The sequence below is a fragment of the Rhamphochromis sp. 'chilingali' genome (assembly GCF_963969265.1).
Source record: "Rhamphochromis sp. 'chilingali' genome assembly, chromosome: 2".
NCBI classification, from domain to species: domain Eukaryota; kingdom Metazoa; phylum Chordata; class Actinopteri; order Cichliformes; family Cichlidae; genus Rhamphochromis; species Rhamphochromis sp. 'chilingali'.
In genome coordinates, this window is record NC_137930.1 from 12670995 (window position 1) to 12687868 (window position 16874).

A 16874-nucleotide genomic window follows, 5' to 3' on the forward strand; every position below is an offset into this window, starting at 1 on the left:
TCCTGCTCACACACATCCTGCCTATTAGCTCAGTCTGGCTACGCTGCCCACTAAGCACATGCAGGGGGTGCAGACAGCCTTACAGAGACACACACACAACACCACCACCTCGTGAACACAGAAACACACTCTTGGTATCGTTTATTCATTCTTTCTCTCAGCGGTGTTCTGGAACATCTCTGAAAAATCCTGTCAGATTACAGAGTCTCTTCCCAAGCTGCTGCGGTTATGTCTGGTTTGCAGGTATTTCACACTGATTCCCAGTTGAGCACTTAGACGGGCCCTTTAACATGACAGGTGAGCTGACATGTTTTCTTTGTTCATACTTACGTAGAACTCAAACATTGTTTATGTTATTAATTTAAATATTTTTAAAATACCAAATGATTACCAACAAAGATTTAAGTGAATCTACAGGTCCCCTACCTTTCTGAGTTTTTAGAGATTTTCAGCATAGAGATAAACTGTTCGTTTCATTGATTTACTGTGTGGTTCAATCTTGCTGCTGTCATAGAAAAAAAAAAGAAAATTCTGTACACAGACAGAATCAGTGAACACAGTGGGGCATTTAGTAGCTAAAAAGATATTTCTTTAGAGAGTAGATGGGGACAACCAAAAGTGCTAAAAGAGACTCAGGACTGAACTTTGACCAGTGACCAGAAAAGCGGTCTTAAATGACTGCCTGTGTTCCGCCCATAGACTTTATAAAAAGATGAACATATCCACCATAACATCACTCGCTGGATGTAAACTCTGCATTTTGAAGCCTCAATGTTATAGTGAAGCCAGAAGTGACCATATGCACCTAAATTTGACTGTATCATGGTAGATGAATAAAAATGGACAAATTTGTTGGGAACTATTTTACAGTAACAAAATTACTTTATATCATACTTTAAATGTTTAAAAAGTAGCCTGTTGAAAAACAAATGAATTTGATATGGCTGTCATATATTATACCTGTGAACACAAAGAGAGATCCCCAGTGCTTTACTGAATTTGTTATTGACTAAAATAACAGCAAGTCAGTAAAGACCTGTTAACAGACGCCTTTAAAATTACAATTACTGTTTACCTAAAACTAGTGCTATACTGTACTGCATCAAATAAAAACTGCACTACCACAAAAGCCACAAGTACGAAAGAAAAAGTTGGCTGGTTGAAATGTCGTTTGCACCAGAGAACTAGATTATTCAGGATTTTTATATTTAGTATTTAGAGCAGATTGTTTTTCAGTGATTTCTTGTTTCTTGATTCATTTCGTCGTTACTGTTTAAAATAAATATGATGTGATAGTGTTACTGGCAGAGTATTTCAGTTAAGTAAAAGTCTAAATGTTTGAGGTGTTGCTGTATTGTGACTTGGGACTTAATATTGCTTTAAGAAGGTGAGCTATTTTTTCCATTCTTTACTTTCATTGCTTTTTAAAAAGTCTTATCCAAGTTTCTGAAAGACCCGTGAAGTACACAAATAAAATGAAACAAAAGTGGAGATGTTGGTGATATCTTTTATCTTTATTTCTCTGAAATTTCACCAATGGGGCTTAGTTTGTAATGAAAGTTTTTATAAATGACATTAGACCAACTTTACGCTTTGATTTACACTTAAATCCCTGTTCAAGAAAAGTAAAGATAGTAATTAATTAATAATTAAAAAGAAAATAAAGCCGTTAGAAATAAAGGTAAGGACTCACTAAATATGTGACACAAAATCCTACACCTACATTACCTACTACATACACAAATGCTTTGTTCCATCCATTTTAAACAATAACCAATGACCAAGTTAGAATCACCAACTGACCGAACAGGTGTGTTTTTGTAATATATTTATCTGTCTGGCAACTGCTGAGACATTTTGTCTGAAGCAAAGTGTCGAACCAGCAAAAAATAATAGTAGATCGAATCAAAGAAACAAAGAAAATGAAGGTGAGAGATGGTGACTGAGAGAGGTGCTGTGTGTCAGAGCAAAGGATGCTCACCAGATGAACAGCTGCTTCAATTACTGCTCGTAACTCACATTAATCGAGAACAGATGGCAGCACAAGTGGCGAGAGAGAGAGAGAAGACTGTGAGCAAGAGCAAGAGAGGATCCCATAAACGAGACATGATAGAGATTGATGTCTTTGGAAATCACAAAATCTCCCTCCAAACACACAACAAGATCTTCATTCTCATTTTATCTCGAGCCAACATGGAGTAAAAAAACTCTTTTTTTACCACTTTGTTGCTGACTGAACTGATTTATGTTTTACAAGCTACAGAACAGCGGGGATCAAAAAGGGGCTAGGGGATAATAGCCACTAAACTTTTAAAATATAGCCAACAAAAGAATATTCGTATGTTCAAAATGAAGTATCATAATTAGTTAGTGACATAACTTAAAGTCTTGATCAGTCCTCCAGTGCCAGCTTAGCGAAAGATGCTATATTATAAACATAACTTAAGTTACAACAAGAACAACATCCGACCTGAGGGAAATTATTCTCTTTGTTGAAAGTTGCTGATGTCACCTGGCCATTGCTAAACAACAGCAGCTTCATTTTGCTAAGCCAATACCCCACTTATTCCACAGTGGGTGATAAAATGACATGCTGTGTGAGTTGTGAGCTGTGTGCTGTAAGACCTACAGAGTGAGATCATTATTTAGGAGCGTGAGACGTTCTGAGGGAGTCATTAAAAACAGCAATCTGTATTGTAAGGATGTCTCTTTGCAGGGTTTAATGCACATTATTACCAGGCTGAAGTATGATTAAACCCTGTGAATCCAAACGAGCAGATTTCTACAGCAGTGTACAGTTACTCACAGGCTGGGAATTAGCAGCCCTCCCATCTTGCACAGCAGTGTGATTCAAACAGCTTCTCTTAAAAAACTAGTCAGCCTGTAAAGTATTATGGTAGATGAAAATGGTGCTGAGTATGCATCTTCACAGAAAACTGGAAACACATAATCCAGTATGGATAAGAAACAAAGAGACAAAAACCTAATTTGAATTTTTAAATCTGACTTTGTAAGTAGGAAAAGCACAAACATTGGGTGGTGAAGATTAGGAGGTAATTGATCCTGCTTGTCCACAAACAGACAGACATCTTCAGTGGCAGAAATAAAAGTACAATGCCATAGGAAAATAAAACTTTTTGTTGTGAGTCATTCTGCTGTTGTTAAACAACTGTTTAGCATCATACTGCAGAATCATTTGTTTGGGTTGGATGTTGCCATGCTATATAAAGAAAGATACAGTAGGCCATAAAGTAGAAAAAAAAGATTAAAACCCCAATTATCTTATCTTCTTTCTGATCATAACTTACTAAATGAACATTATTTGGGTTATAACATAAAACTAGTGAGACCAAAGATCAAGTGAGCAGAATGGTTGTTTTTACATAGACCTCCTGCAATTTGAGTTTGTCTAAAAAAAAAGAAAAGGATTCACCTACTGGCAGTCATTAGAAAGGCAGATCAAAAGCACTTCTGCATTGGGTAAAGTGACTCCAGTGGTGAAAATTAAAGTCGATGTGCAACTGCCACAAACATAAGATCTTCAAATCAGATTGAGGCTAGCTCCAAATGTGAGCTAGTCCCTATACACTCTCAAAATGCCTATGAATCTCATACACACACACACACACACACACACACACACACACACACACACACACACACACACACACACACACACACACACACACACACACACACACACACACACACACAAAATTGTTCCCCGGTTAGTCTGCATGAATATTAATCATTGTTTCACTGGGACACTAGCTAAGATGCAATAATTGAGTTAGAGTGGCCATAACTACCATTTCCACTGGGACCAATAAAGATGTTACACGGCCAGCTGTGGGCTCTTCCACACAGGCCAGCAGAGGCAGTCTAATGGCTTTACAAGTCTGTGCAGTAGAGTGTTTGAGTCAAAAGCCAACTACCAAAAAACCAAAAAATTTTTGAGATGGAGATGCAGATCCAGAGACTTAAAAAATTGAAAAAAGGATTTTAAAAGCACAAAGGTCAAGGACAAGGATGATTTCATCTCTCTTTTGTGCATGTGTTCCTGAGTTTGCACTGATGTTAACATGTCTGAGTGTGGGTAACACATGCAGGGTCAAGACAGACACCTCTGGCATCATATGTTGAGGGACCACAGAATTTATCCGGATTCAATGGTTGAGGCGTCGCTGTCTGTCTGATGTAATCAGTCCAAGGGTAGCCACAGGTCATTAACTATGTTTGGCATGGAAAAGACACAACTGGGCTGCAACGTAGAGTTATTAGTAGACACAGAAGTGTCATTAGTGTTTCTTGGTTCATTTCACTCATTATACACACACACCAGTGAATCAAAACACTATGATCAGTCACACATGAAGACAACAAAAATGATATTGTAACAATGGATCCTGAAAAGCTAAGCAACATTATTAGACCATAAAGAGTTAGTTTTCATACTGAGTGTGTTAGTTACAGGAGAAAAGACCTGATCAACTTGATGAGGGTCAGATTGTATTCTCTAAAACAGTAAGTTATTATCTGGTGTTCCAAGTCAACCAAATGACAGTGGCCCAATAGAAACTATGAGCCAGCAACAAATCTGATCCAGACTTAAAGAAACTATATTTCAACTTGTTTATACTATAAATGTCTGCTCCCACTAAAACATGCTGTTAAAACAAAAATATTGTCAGTTTCAAAAATCCTAACCGTTTAAGACATATCAGGGCATATGATACCACAGCTATAAATGCATAGATTTCATGAAGACAGACCAACACAACATATTACACAGGACACATTTCTTTAAAATAATGCAGTACTTTACTCAGTTACTCCCAGGAGAAAATAATTTGTTACGGTACTTTTCATGTTACTTATGCATTTCTTTGTAAAATGACTTGAAACACACTGCCTCATAATTACCATTTATCAATATAAACCTATAGGCTACAGTCCCACACACTGATATGGAGGTGGCTATCTTCGACTGTATCCCAATTCAGGTTCTGCAGCCTTAAAGTACGCAGCCTTAACGGTCCACACGGGCCGCATACTCAAAGACCGCTAAGGCCGGAAGTGCGAGGCTTATGAAATGGGACAGTCTAGCCTCCGTTGTGCTGCCCAGGTTGCCAAGCAACCATGATACTAACAGCTGGAAATGTTTCATACAGCTTTGCTTGACAGAAATGAAGGAGAAAATCTTTTGTTCATTTGTTTGTTTGTTTCTACATGAGCTTTGATTTGATAAGTATCTGAGGCTGAGACCACGGGACTGTGAAATCATGATTATTGGGCCTCATTTCTGTGCTGAACAGTCATTTTAAGATTAGCTAGTAAATAACAATTAGCTGATGTTGTTCATGAGACTAAAGTCATCTCACTTTGGTAATGTAAATATAATATGGCCAATATTAAAGTTATTATTTCAATCATTATTAGTTATTACAGCAGTGAATGAACTCTGTTTCAAATACTGAGCTTCAGTAAAGATTCAAGCTGCGTTTATTTACATTTCCTGTCACCTTAAATCTTCACTCAAAGACAGGTTCCTTTTACACTGCATATATAAATGTATTATATATAAGAGACAGATATTGTTCTTTTAATATGTTGGCATTACTAAATTTCTCTCAGTACATACTTTAAATATCCATGAAATCATCATATTCTCTGTAAGATTAAGGTCAACTATTGAACAGCGTATATTTTAAAATAAAGGCTGTAAAACCAAGTTAGTACAAACATCGCTAATGTCACATAACTTTCCCGACATGTGGCCAACAGTAATGTTTTAATATTCTTCGTTATTAAACATTTGCACATAAATAAGTGACATAATATTCAGTACTTACTTTTACAAGTTTACTCTTTGGCCGCTCCGCTTCCGCTTTTTTTTTTTTTTCCGGCAAAATTATCCACACCCACCGCCGCGCTATGCATTCTGGGGTATGTTGGACCACGAAGTCTACACCGCCACATACTTGAAATTCAGGGAAATCGCTGTGATGTAATCGGCCTTAAAATGCGGCCTTTGAGGCTGCAGACCCTGAATTGGGATACAGCCTTCGTCTTTTATCCTGTCTTCCTTCTCCCCAACCAGTCACGGCAGATGGTCGCCCCTTCCTAAGCCTGGTTCTGCCAGAGGTTTCTTCCTGTTAAAAGAGTGTTTTTCCTTCCCACTGTCGCCAAGGTGCTTGCTCATAAGGGGTCATATGACTGTTGGGTTTTTCTCTGTATGTATTATAGTAGGGTCTACCTTACAATATAAAGTGCCTTGAGGTGATTGATCTTGTCATTTGGCACTAGGGCTGCCACAAACAATCATTTTGATAGTCGACTAGTCACCGATTTTTTATTTTTGCGATTAGTTGACTAATCAGATCATGCATCCATTGGACGTACAACCTACAGCTTATTGCACCAGCATGCAAATGCTCTTATTGTCATGGTCGGCTGTGTGGCAGGCAGGCAGGAGTGGTGGACCCAAAATGCAGGATTCTCAGGACACGAGGTTTAGACAGAAAATGCAGCTTTATTGCTGGAGCAGAACATCAAGATAAAATAAAACTCACAAAAGCAAACAAAACTCTAAACAGAGATGCAGGAGGACTGGAAATCCTAAACACGCAGCAAGTGAGGGTGAACAGACGTTAACGATGCGACACCGAGTAGGGGAAGACACAGACACTAAATACAAGAGGTGAACGGAGCAAAGAGGAAACAGCTGGGAGACACGGCTGACGTTGATTACACTGACGAGACAGGGAGAGCACAAAGCTGAACGCACTGACAAAGGACACAGACCTACAAAATAAGACAGGAAGCACACGCCAGACAGAGACAGACTCGTAAACAGGCATAATGACGTCATGGACAAACAGAGGGACATACGGGCAGAGAAGACCAAGCACAGGCAACCTAAACCAAACATAAGGGCAAGATAACAAAACCTAAACCAGACATAATCATCATCGTCATCAACATCATCATCAGATAACTAAAGAATCAGAATATAATTGTAATCAAAACAGTATCACCAGAGAATAACCAATCCATAATGCAAAAATAAACCAAAACATAAGAAACTCAAAATGCTGGGTCGACCCGACCCAGGACCGTGACACTTATAATAATAATAATAATAATAATAATAATAATAATGGATTCCATTTATAAAGCACTTTTCTAGGCACCCAAAGCGCTTTACAATTCCACTATTCATTCACTCTCACATTCACACACTGGTGGAGGCAAGCTACAGTTGTAGCCACAGCTGCCCTGGGGCAGACTGACAGAAGCGAGGCTGCCATATCGCTCCATCGGCCCCTCTGGCCATCACCAGTAGGCGGTAGGTGAAGTGTCTTGCCCAAGGACACAACGACCGAGACTTATATAACTATCATTAGCTTACAGCTTTGAGTGTTTAAGGTATGTGCTAACTAAAAATAAAGACAAGATGATAGTTTATTAAACTTGAATGAAATTTGCAGATTGTTTCGGTGGAGTTTAATAAACTCAGCCGTCTGCTCCTTGCTATCTAAAATATAACAGGACACCGGAGTATATTCTCGAGCATCTCACACTTCTGATAATCAGCTGTCTGCTTGACGTGTATTCAGCTGTGTAAAAACTATAACTTTAATCTCAGCCAAACCGATTTACTCAGGAACGAATAAAATACTGAAAAAAGCCAAACAATAACATTTTTAAGTTATCTAAGTGACTTATATATCATGTTTAACCTGAGTAGCAAAAGACGGGGGTGGGTTTGAAAATGATTTTCCGGGAGTCCGGTGTTCTCACCGACTCTAGTGAGCCTTGAGCTAGCTATCGAGCTGGTGGGTAACAGACGTCTCCGAAAATGTGGGAGCACTTTTGAAAATACAGTGGCTTGCAAAAGTATTCGGCCCCCTTGAACTTTCCCACATTTTGTCACATTACAGCCACAAACATGAATCAATTTTATTGGAATTCCACGTGAAAGACAAATACAAAGTGGTGTACACGTGAGAAGTGGAACGAAAATCATACATGATTCCAAACATTTTTTACAAATAAATAACTGAAAAGTGGGGTGTGTGTAATTATTCAGCCCCCTGAGTCAATACTTTGTAGAACCACCTTTTGCTACAATTACAGCTGCCAGTCTTTTAGGGTTTGTCTCTACCAGCTTTGCACATGTAGAGACTGAAATCCTTGCCCATTCTTCTTTGCAAAACAGCTCCAGCTCAGTCAGATTAGATGGAAAGCGTTTGTGAACAGCAGTTTTCAGATCTTGCCACAGATTCTCGATTGGATTTAGATCTGGACTTTGACTGGGCCATTCTAACACATGGATATGTTTTGTTTTAAACCATTCCAGTGTTGCCCTGGCTTTATGTTTAGGGTCGTTGTCCCGCTGGAAGGTGAACCTCCGCCCCAGTCTCAAGTCCTTTGCAGACTCCAAGAGATTTTCTTCCAAGACTGCTCTGTATTTGGCTCCATCCATCTTCCCATCAACTCTGAGCAGCTTCCCTGTCCCTGCTGAAGAGAAGCACCCCCAGAGCATGATGCTGCCACCACCATATTTGACAGTGGAGATGGTGTTCAGAGTGATGTGCAGTGTTAGTTTTCCGCCACACATAGCGTTTTGCATTTTATCCACAAAGTTCCATTTTGGTCTCATCTGACCAGAGCACCTTCTTCCACATGTTTGCTGTGTCCCCCACATGGCTTGTGGCAAACTGCAAACGGGACTTCTTATGGTTTTCTGTTCTGCCAACTTTGTGCAGTGCACAACTAATAGTTGTTCTATGGACAGATTCCCCCACCTGAGCTGTAGATCTCTGCAGCTCGTCCAGAGTCAACATGGGCCGCATTGGCTGCATTTTGGATCAGCGCTCTCCTTGTTCGGCCTGTGAGTTTAGGTGGACGGCCTTGTCTTGGTTGGTTTACAGTTGTGCCATACTCCTTCCATTTCTGAATGATAGCTTGAACAGTGCTCCGTGGGATGTTCAAGGCTTGGGAAATCTTTTTGTAGCCTAAGCCTGCTTTAAATTTCTCAATAGCTTTATCCCTGACCTGTTTGGTGTCTAAATCCAATCGAGAATCTGTGGCAAGATCTGACAATTGCTGTTCACAAATGCTGTCCATCTAATCTGACTGAGGTGGAGCTATTTTGCAAAGAAATGTAAAAAATGTTTGGAATGATGTATGATTTTCGTTCCACTTCTCACGTGTACACCACTTTGTATTTGTCTTTCACGTGGAATTCCAGTAACATTGATTCATGTTTGTGGCTGTAATGTGACAAAATGTGGAAAAGTTCAAGGGGGCCCGAATACTTTTGCAAGCCACTGTATGTGGTGTCTTGATAAACCAAGCAGATATTTGAAGTTTACACAGCTACATTCTCACCTGAAAATATGTTAAACGTTTATTTTGTGACCCAGAAAGAATAATAACAGTAATATTAAAACTTACTAGCTGCCGCCATTGTTGGAAACTGAGCAGGTCCGCGATGGGCCACACTATGAATTCTGGGACACTGCTTCTACTTCTTCTGGGTTTAATGGCAGCTGGCATTGAGCATCCATTATCATTTATAATTTCTCCTTCTAGGTTGAAGCTGTTAATTTGGGGCTTTTTCCCCCCTACAAACATGTTTTTTTATTGTTTTATTGTGTGTATTATGTTATAGTAAATCTTTCATAACATTCGTTTTGTAAGTGCTATACATATAATGTTTAATATTATCAGAAGTAGCAACTATGAGAACTCCTGGACATAAAAAAGTATTATCAGATCATGTAGTTTTTATTACATATTTTGGAAAACAAACATATGGGGGATCTTTTTCTATTTTAGTCAAGACTGTGGGATCAAAATACATTCAGTTAAGTGGGCTGCTGATAACATGTGGTTGCTTAAATCTAAATCAACACATAAGGAATTAACAGAAGAGGCCTTTTTTCAATCTGCCTTTGAAATGTGATGTCTGGAGGTCAATATAAAGGAGCAGCTGACGCATTCTTTCTGTTTTTATCTCCTTCTGAAGAGCTCAGGACCTCTTCACCGCAGCTGTTCAAACACCTGATCCCCACTTTAAATTTTCACTCCACACTAGCTTCTAGTAACACCAGCTCCATCTTCAACACCACCGTATGTCATCACGGCAAAACTCTGTGAGGATAACCTGAGATGGATGTCAACTCAAACATTTAACCTTGCTGTACAGAATGAGTCACTCTGAACTGAGCTCTCTGAATTAAAGAAAGCATTTTCTCTGTCACACACAAGTAATTTAAGTTGACCTGAACACACCAGCTTTAGTCCCTTGGTGACCAGAACCAATCCCTTTTTTTTCCCTTCTCCTTCTTTATCTGTAGAGCCAGACCCTGAGTCATTCCCTTGACCCATTCATGTATGTGAATATCACTATCAGCCACCATCTTTAGAACAGCCTCTCTCAGCACCACATGCAGACACACACAGACAAACACATATATACACTCAAGTCGCTGCAAAAAATATGCATAAATGGGCAAGTGGGGAGGGGAGAAAGACAAGTAACCTTCTGATCTGGTTAACTGCAGCGCAGCAGAGGGGTTTGGTTCTCTTACACCGGGTAATTAGGCTGTCACTCAGCAGGCTGCTGCTGCATTTGTGTTTGCGAATGAGCTCGTGCAGCAAGGCGGGTGACCAGTTGATTGCCTTGGTGACCTTCAGCCCTAAAGAAAGCAGGTATTCCAGAGCCAATCTACAGAGAACCATCCCTGTTCCTATTAATCCCATTGCACTGAAATTTGCTGCAATTTAAATCAGAGCCTAAACAGAGGGTGCTCGCAAGATCCTCAATGAATAGGAGGTAATAGAGCTAATGAACTAAAATAATTATTCAAACCCATTTCTAGACATAAAAAGCCCACACGTTCACAGATATAGTATTGACGACCCATAAAACAGTAGCATTCAACTAATTCTGCATTCTGATTTCTTATTTAAGGATTTAGGACAACAAAAACTAAAACAGACAAAAGAACCATATGTAAATCACACCAAAAATGTATGTGTGTTTTAAAGAAGCAGGTAGTTGAGGTGGTTGCTGATAAAAAAAAAAAAAAAAGAGTCTCTGCTGCTGCTTGTTTCATGTGTGAAGTCATGTAAATTATGCTGGAAATGGTGGCGTGAGATGTTGAAGGTTCACAGAAAGGTATTTTACACAGTACACACATGAATACATACAGTAACTTGATTTTATCACATGCAGTGTCAAACCAAGATGTTCAGATACTGTAAAGCATCTAGTAAATTGTACTGTAAACTGGGTGATGCTGCCTTTTAATTATGAATTTAAACTATGTTAAGTAGTGTATGTGTCACAGAGAAGAAGCGTCTAGAACACTGTAAAAGATATACATATACATTAAAGAAAAATACAAACTTGTGCTCATCTAATGAATATACTTCAGTGCTTAGCACATAGCACTAAGAACAATAACAAATAGGGCTGCTACGATTAGTCGACTAGTCACAATTACGTCGACTATTAAAATTGTCGACGACTAATTTAATACTCGATGCGTCATTTAAAGCTTTGTAAGATCCCAAAAGACACAGGAATAAGTAGTAGGATTTAAGGGTGTAATAACGGATTGAAACGGAAGATGGCAGCACTGCATGTAGAAGAATGCCAGCTGCCGTTAAACCTCGAAGAAGAAGAAGCTATGTCAGATATCGTAGCTGTGTCCAAATTCAGGACCCGCATCCTCCTGTGCCCGCATTTGTAGGCCGATTATGTTACAGCGACACGACGAAGACTGTCCAAATTCAAAGACTCCGACAAATGCGGGCGACAAATGCGCCCTTCATTTCCCCAGATTTGAAGGATGGGTCGGGTGTATACTTCATGGCCCAACCTATCCCAGAATTCATAGCGCGGCCCTGCTCAGTTTCCAACAATGGCTGCAGCTAGTTAGTTTTAATATTACTGTTATTATTCTTTCTGGGTCACAAAATAAACGTTTAACATATTTTCAGGCGAGAATGTAGCTGTGTAAATTTTAAATATCTGCTTGGTTTGTTTGTGGCAGCCCTAATAACAATAATAACTCCAGAAGATAAGCCCCACTTTTTTTCTATTGTTCTCCATCCATCCACCTTCTTCCGCTTTATCCGGGGCCGGGTCGCGGGGGCAGCAGCCTAAGCAGAGAAGCCCAGACCTCCTTCTCCCCAGCCACCTCCTCTAGCTTATCTGGGGGAACACCAAGGCCTTCCGAGGCCAGCATCTCCCCAGCGTGTCCTGGGACACGCCCAGAACACCTCAGCTGGCTCCTTTCGATGTGGAGGAGCAGTGGCTCTACTCTGAGCCCCTCCCGGATGGCTGAACTTCTCACCCTATCTCTAAGGGAGAGGCCAGCCACCCTTCGGAGGAAGCTCATTTCCACCGCTTGTATCCGCGATCTCGTTCTTTCGGTCACTACCCACAGTTCGTGGCCATAGGTGAGGGTAGGGATGTAGATCAAGCGGTAAACTGAGAGCTTTGCTTTTACACTCAGCTCTCTCTTCACGACGACGGACCGGCGTCTGCATCACTGCAGCCGCTGCACCAATCCGTCTGGAGTTGTTTAGTGACCTCGCCCCCAGAAATTGGCGGCTCATCCCCCTCATCCCCAGACTCTGCTTCCTCCTTGGAAGACGTGTCAGTGGGATTAAGGAGGTCCTCGAAGTATTCCTTCCACCGCCCGACAATTTTCTCAGTCGAAGTCAGAAGCACTCCGCCAGCACTATACACAGTGCAGGTAGAGCACCGCTTTCCCCTCCTGAGACGCCTGACGGTTTGCCAGAATCTCTTCGAGGCAGTCCGAAAGTCTTTTTCCATGGCCTCTACGAAATCCTCCCACACCCGAGTTTTTGCTTCAGCCACTGCCCGAGGCGCATTCCGCTTGGCCTGTCGGTACCTGTCAGCTGCCTCTGAAGTCCCACAGGCTAACCAAGCCTGAAAGGACTCCTTCTTCATCCTGGTGGCTCCCTTCACCTCTGGTGTCCACCATTTGGTTCGGGGATTACACCACGACAGGCACCAACCACCTTGCGGCTGCAGCTCAGTGCAGCAGCTTCGGCAATGGAGATGCTGAACATGGTCCATTCGGACTCAATGTCCCCAGTCTCCCTCGGAATGCTGTTGAAGCTCTGCCGGAGGTGTGCGTTGAAGAGCTCACGGACTGGGGCCTCTGCTAGGCGTTCCCAGCACACCACTCACTATGCATTTAGGTGCACCGGATCTGTCCAGCATCCTCCCCTGCCAAGTGTCCAGAACATATGGTCGCAGGTCTGGTGATACGATTACAAAATCGATCATCGACCTGCGGCCTAGAGCATCCTGGTGCCACGTGCACTTATGGACACTCTTATGTTCAAACAAGGTGTTCATTATGGCCAAACTTTGATTTGCACAGAAGTCCAATAACAAAACACCGCTTGGGTTCAAATCAGGGAGGCCGTTCCTCCCAATCACGCCCCTCCAGGTCTCGCTGTCGTAACCCACGTGAGCATTGAAGTCTCCCAGTAGGACAACAGAGTCTCCAGGTGAAGCATCTTCCAGCACCCCGCCCAGGGACTCTAAGAAGGCTGGGTACTCTGAACTGCCACTCGGCGCATAAGTGCAGATGACAGTCAGGACCAGTGTTGGTCTAGTTACTTGAAAAAAGTAATCAGTAACTAATTACTGATTACTTCCCCCAAAAAAGTAATCCCGTTACTTTACTGATTACTTATTTTCAAAAGTAATTAGTTACTTAGTTACTTTTTAAAAACATGATTTACAACCTGAATAGGTGATAAAGCGATAGATCTGTCAGTCCAATTCTACTTTTTCTGCATAATCCATCATACAAAATGTAATCACATGGAAAAGTCTTTTTTTTTAAACTTGTTTTATCAGTTTTAATATTTTAACAAAAATTAAATTATATGCACCATTCTCTGACTTGAAGAAATTAGTTTAACATTTAAACCTATTTTCTGCACATTCCAGCACATAAAATACAATATTTTTTGTGTTTACACTCACTCTTTCAAATAGATGCAAGTAAAACACAGCAGAAAATAAATAAAATCAAAGACTAGTGGTTCTGTTGCTCTATTTTCACCTGTAAAGCAGGAGTGGAGTAGGCGGAGGTTTGCCCTGGTGCGGGTGTGCTGCAGCGGTCAGTTGAAGAATCCTCGAGTTTCTCTGTGAATTTCCCATTACGTCGTTGCGCACTCGGTGCTTGTTTAGGGTTTTTTTCAGTGTAAAAAGAAGTTTTCTTCCCACGCACAACAGACGCTAATGTTTTTGTCACTTTTTATGGAATCAAACTCAAAGGAAGGTCAGTACTTCCACGCTTTAAACGCTGCACACTCATACTCTCTCCCGCACTCGATATATGATCCGTTGTTGATCTGCACACAGCTGTTGTCACGAACGTCACACTCGCTTACGTCACTGTCATGAGACATTCTCGGAAAAAAATCACGGTTTTAGTAACGCAGTAACGCAGCGTTCCTACGGGAAAGTAACGGTAATCTAATTACCGTTTTTGCAATCGTAATCCCTTACTTTACTCGTTACTTGAAAAAAGTAATCAGATTACAGCAACGCATTACTGCCCATCTCTGGTCAGGACCCATTCCCCGACCCTAAGGGCGCAGGGAACAAACCCTCTCATCCACTGGGAAGAATCCCAACATACAGGCAGCAAGCCGAGGTGATATTAGAATACCCACCCAGATGTTTGCGCTTACCTACAAACCTCAATGAACTAAAGAGATGTCCCATAGACAAAATTTCTCCACAACAATGCAACCAACCGTCAAGTTTTTGTTGCTAAATGTGGTTCAAAGCTGTCCTTTGCACATCACTGTATAGCTTTTTAAACACCTTTATATAAAGCACTGTGTATTTAACCAATACTTATCATACATTTTTGTCACGGCTGGGGCAGCATTTGTGTGGTGTATTGAGAAAAGGATCCAAAATGCAGGTACTGGCTGGGGTGCGAGTGAGTGTTTATTTACAGAAGTGACAAAGTGGCAAAAACAGGAAGAGCAGAGCGGGGAGTTAACAAACCTAAACTGGGGAAAACTAAAGAATGAATACCAGGTTAGACAGAGTAAAGCAGAAAACACGACGAGGAAGACAGGCAGACACAAGGCTTAAATACACAGAAGGATAACGAGGGAATGAGACACAGAAGGAGGGCACAGCTGGGAGAAATCAGACATTACGGGACAGGGGGAACGTAAACTGAACACACTGAGATCAGACACGGACCTTCAAAGTAAAACAGGAAAGACACACACACACACACAAGGACACAGACTCAGAGACGCGGGCTTAACACAGAGACCTGACTACACTAGAGGGGATACACAGGCAGGGATGACATCAAACAGAGGGAGCACAGACTAAACACTGGGAAACCAAAACACAAACAGTCATAATACATAAAAGTATCAAAAGTAAAAGTACAAAAACCAAAAACACTGGGTCACCGACCCAGTACCGTGACAATTTTATTCTGTCTGTCAGCAATAGAAACTGTATATTTGTGTCTGTCTCCACGTCCGGTGAGTGCCGAGTATTTGTTTGTGTATATGGGGGTGGGAATGCACATTTGTGTCTGCGTGCACCTGTTCGCCTGTGTCTATATGTCAGGTTGGGTCTTAGACTCCACCTCTCTGGGAACATCTCAGGGTCTCCGAGGTATGGAGGCCTATCTCCCCTCACCACACTCCCTGTGCTGATGCCCTCAGACGTTGGTGTGTTGGTGGTTCTTGGTGTCTGGGGCTGGGCGCTCATGTATGTACCGACTCACTCCTGGTGGCCAATTGGCCGGGCTTGGCACCTGAGGCTCGGTCCTCTCTGGCATAGCTGGCTGCCGGCAGAGCAGATCGTTACATGGAGAAACCTTTTGAATGCAAGCATGATGATCCACACTGGTGTGCACACAGGTGTACACACGGGTGTTCACAGACACAAACTACACCTTTCGTGGCTGCTACCTCAAAGCACATTGTACGCTGTCGATCTTGCATGCTGCATAATAACATGTAATATTTAGTATCTACTGTTAGCTAGTTTATTGTGATGGTGTTGTATTTGTTATGTTGCTTTTCTTTGTTTGTTTTCTCTTCTGTTTTTTTTATTATTATTTTTATCTCCATACAGGTGATCCAGGTGTTTTGTTTGTTTTTCTTTTTTTTTTCTTTTCCCCTTTCTCACCATCTCTTCTCCCCTCTATTTTTCTTTCTCTCCCTCTCTTTCTTTCTCCCTGTCCTATCCCCCAGTAATGTCTGTCCCATCTGTAACAACTAAAAATCAAATCAAATAAATACATAATTATAATAAAGGTCAATCAAATGGACCAATACGGCAAGGCCATGATGATCCACTTGGTAATCTTTCTTGGCCTTCAGACAACAATTCTGATGGCTAAAGACCCAAACGGGACAGGCAGAAAAGGAAAAAAAAGAAAAGAAAAAAAGAAAAGAAACTGCAATAAATATTTGTGTTTTTAATATGTTTGTTTTTGTTCCCCTACTTTACACCTCTTGCATCTAATAGCGAGTCGAGTTAATGCCCCCTCCTTCTTTCTCGGCGGTAAACTGTCTTAATTAGCGCCAAATCGTGCAGAGAAAAATGAGGAGCAGTGCAGGAGTGCAGGAGAGACAGACAGAGCCGCACTGAGACCAGCGTTTACTCAAGGGAAGAAACCAAGCATACGGTTCCCACTCAGTGAATCAGGGCGAGCAGAGAACACGCTCCTAATGATTCCATACAAAACTAATTAAAAACCTCTCTCTGTTTCAAATACAGCCTAATCACACTCACAGGTTCTGATAATTCATACAGA

General features: G+C 41.3%; 1 protein-coding gene across 4 annotated transcripts in view; it reads right to left on the reverse strand.

Annotated features, from left to right (window-relative positions):
* ttc28 (tetratricopeptide repeat domain 28) overlaps window positions 1-16874 on the reverse strand; it is a 160996-nt gene that overhangs the window by 82404 nt on the left and 61718 nt on the right. The window lies entirely within an intron of this gene.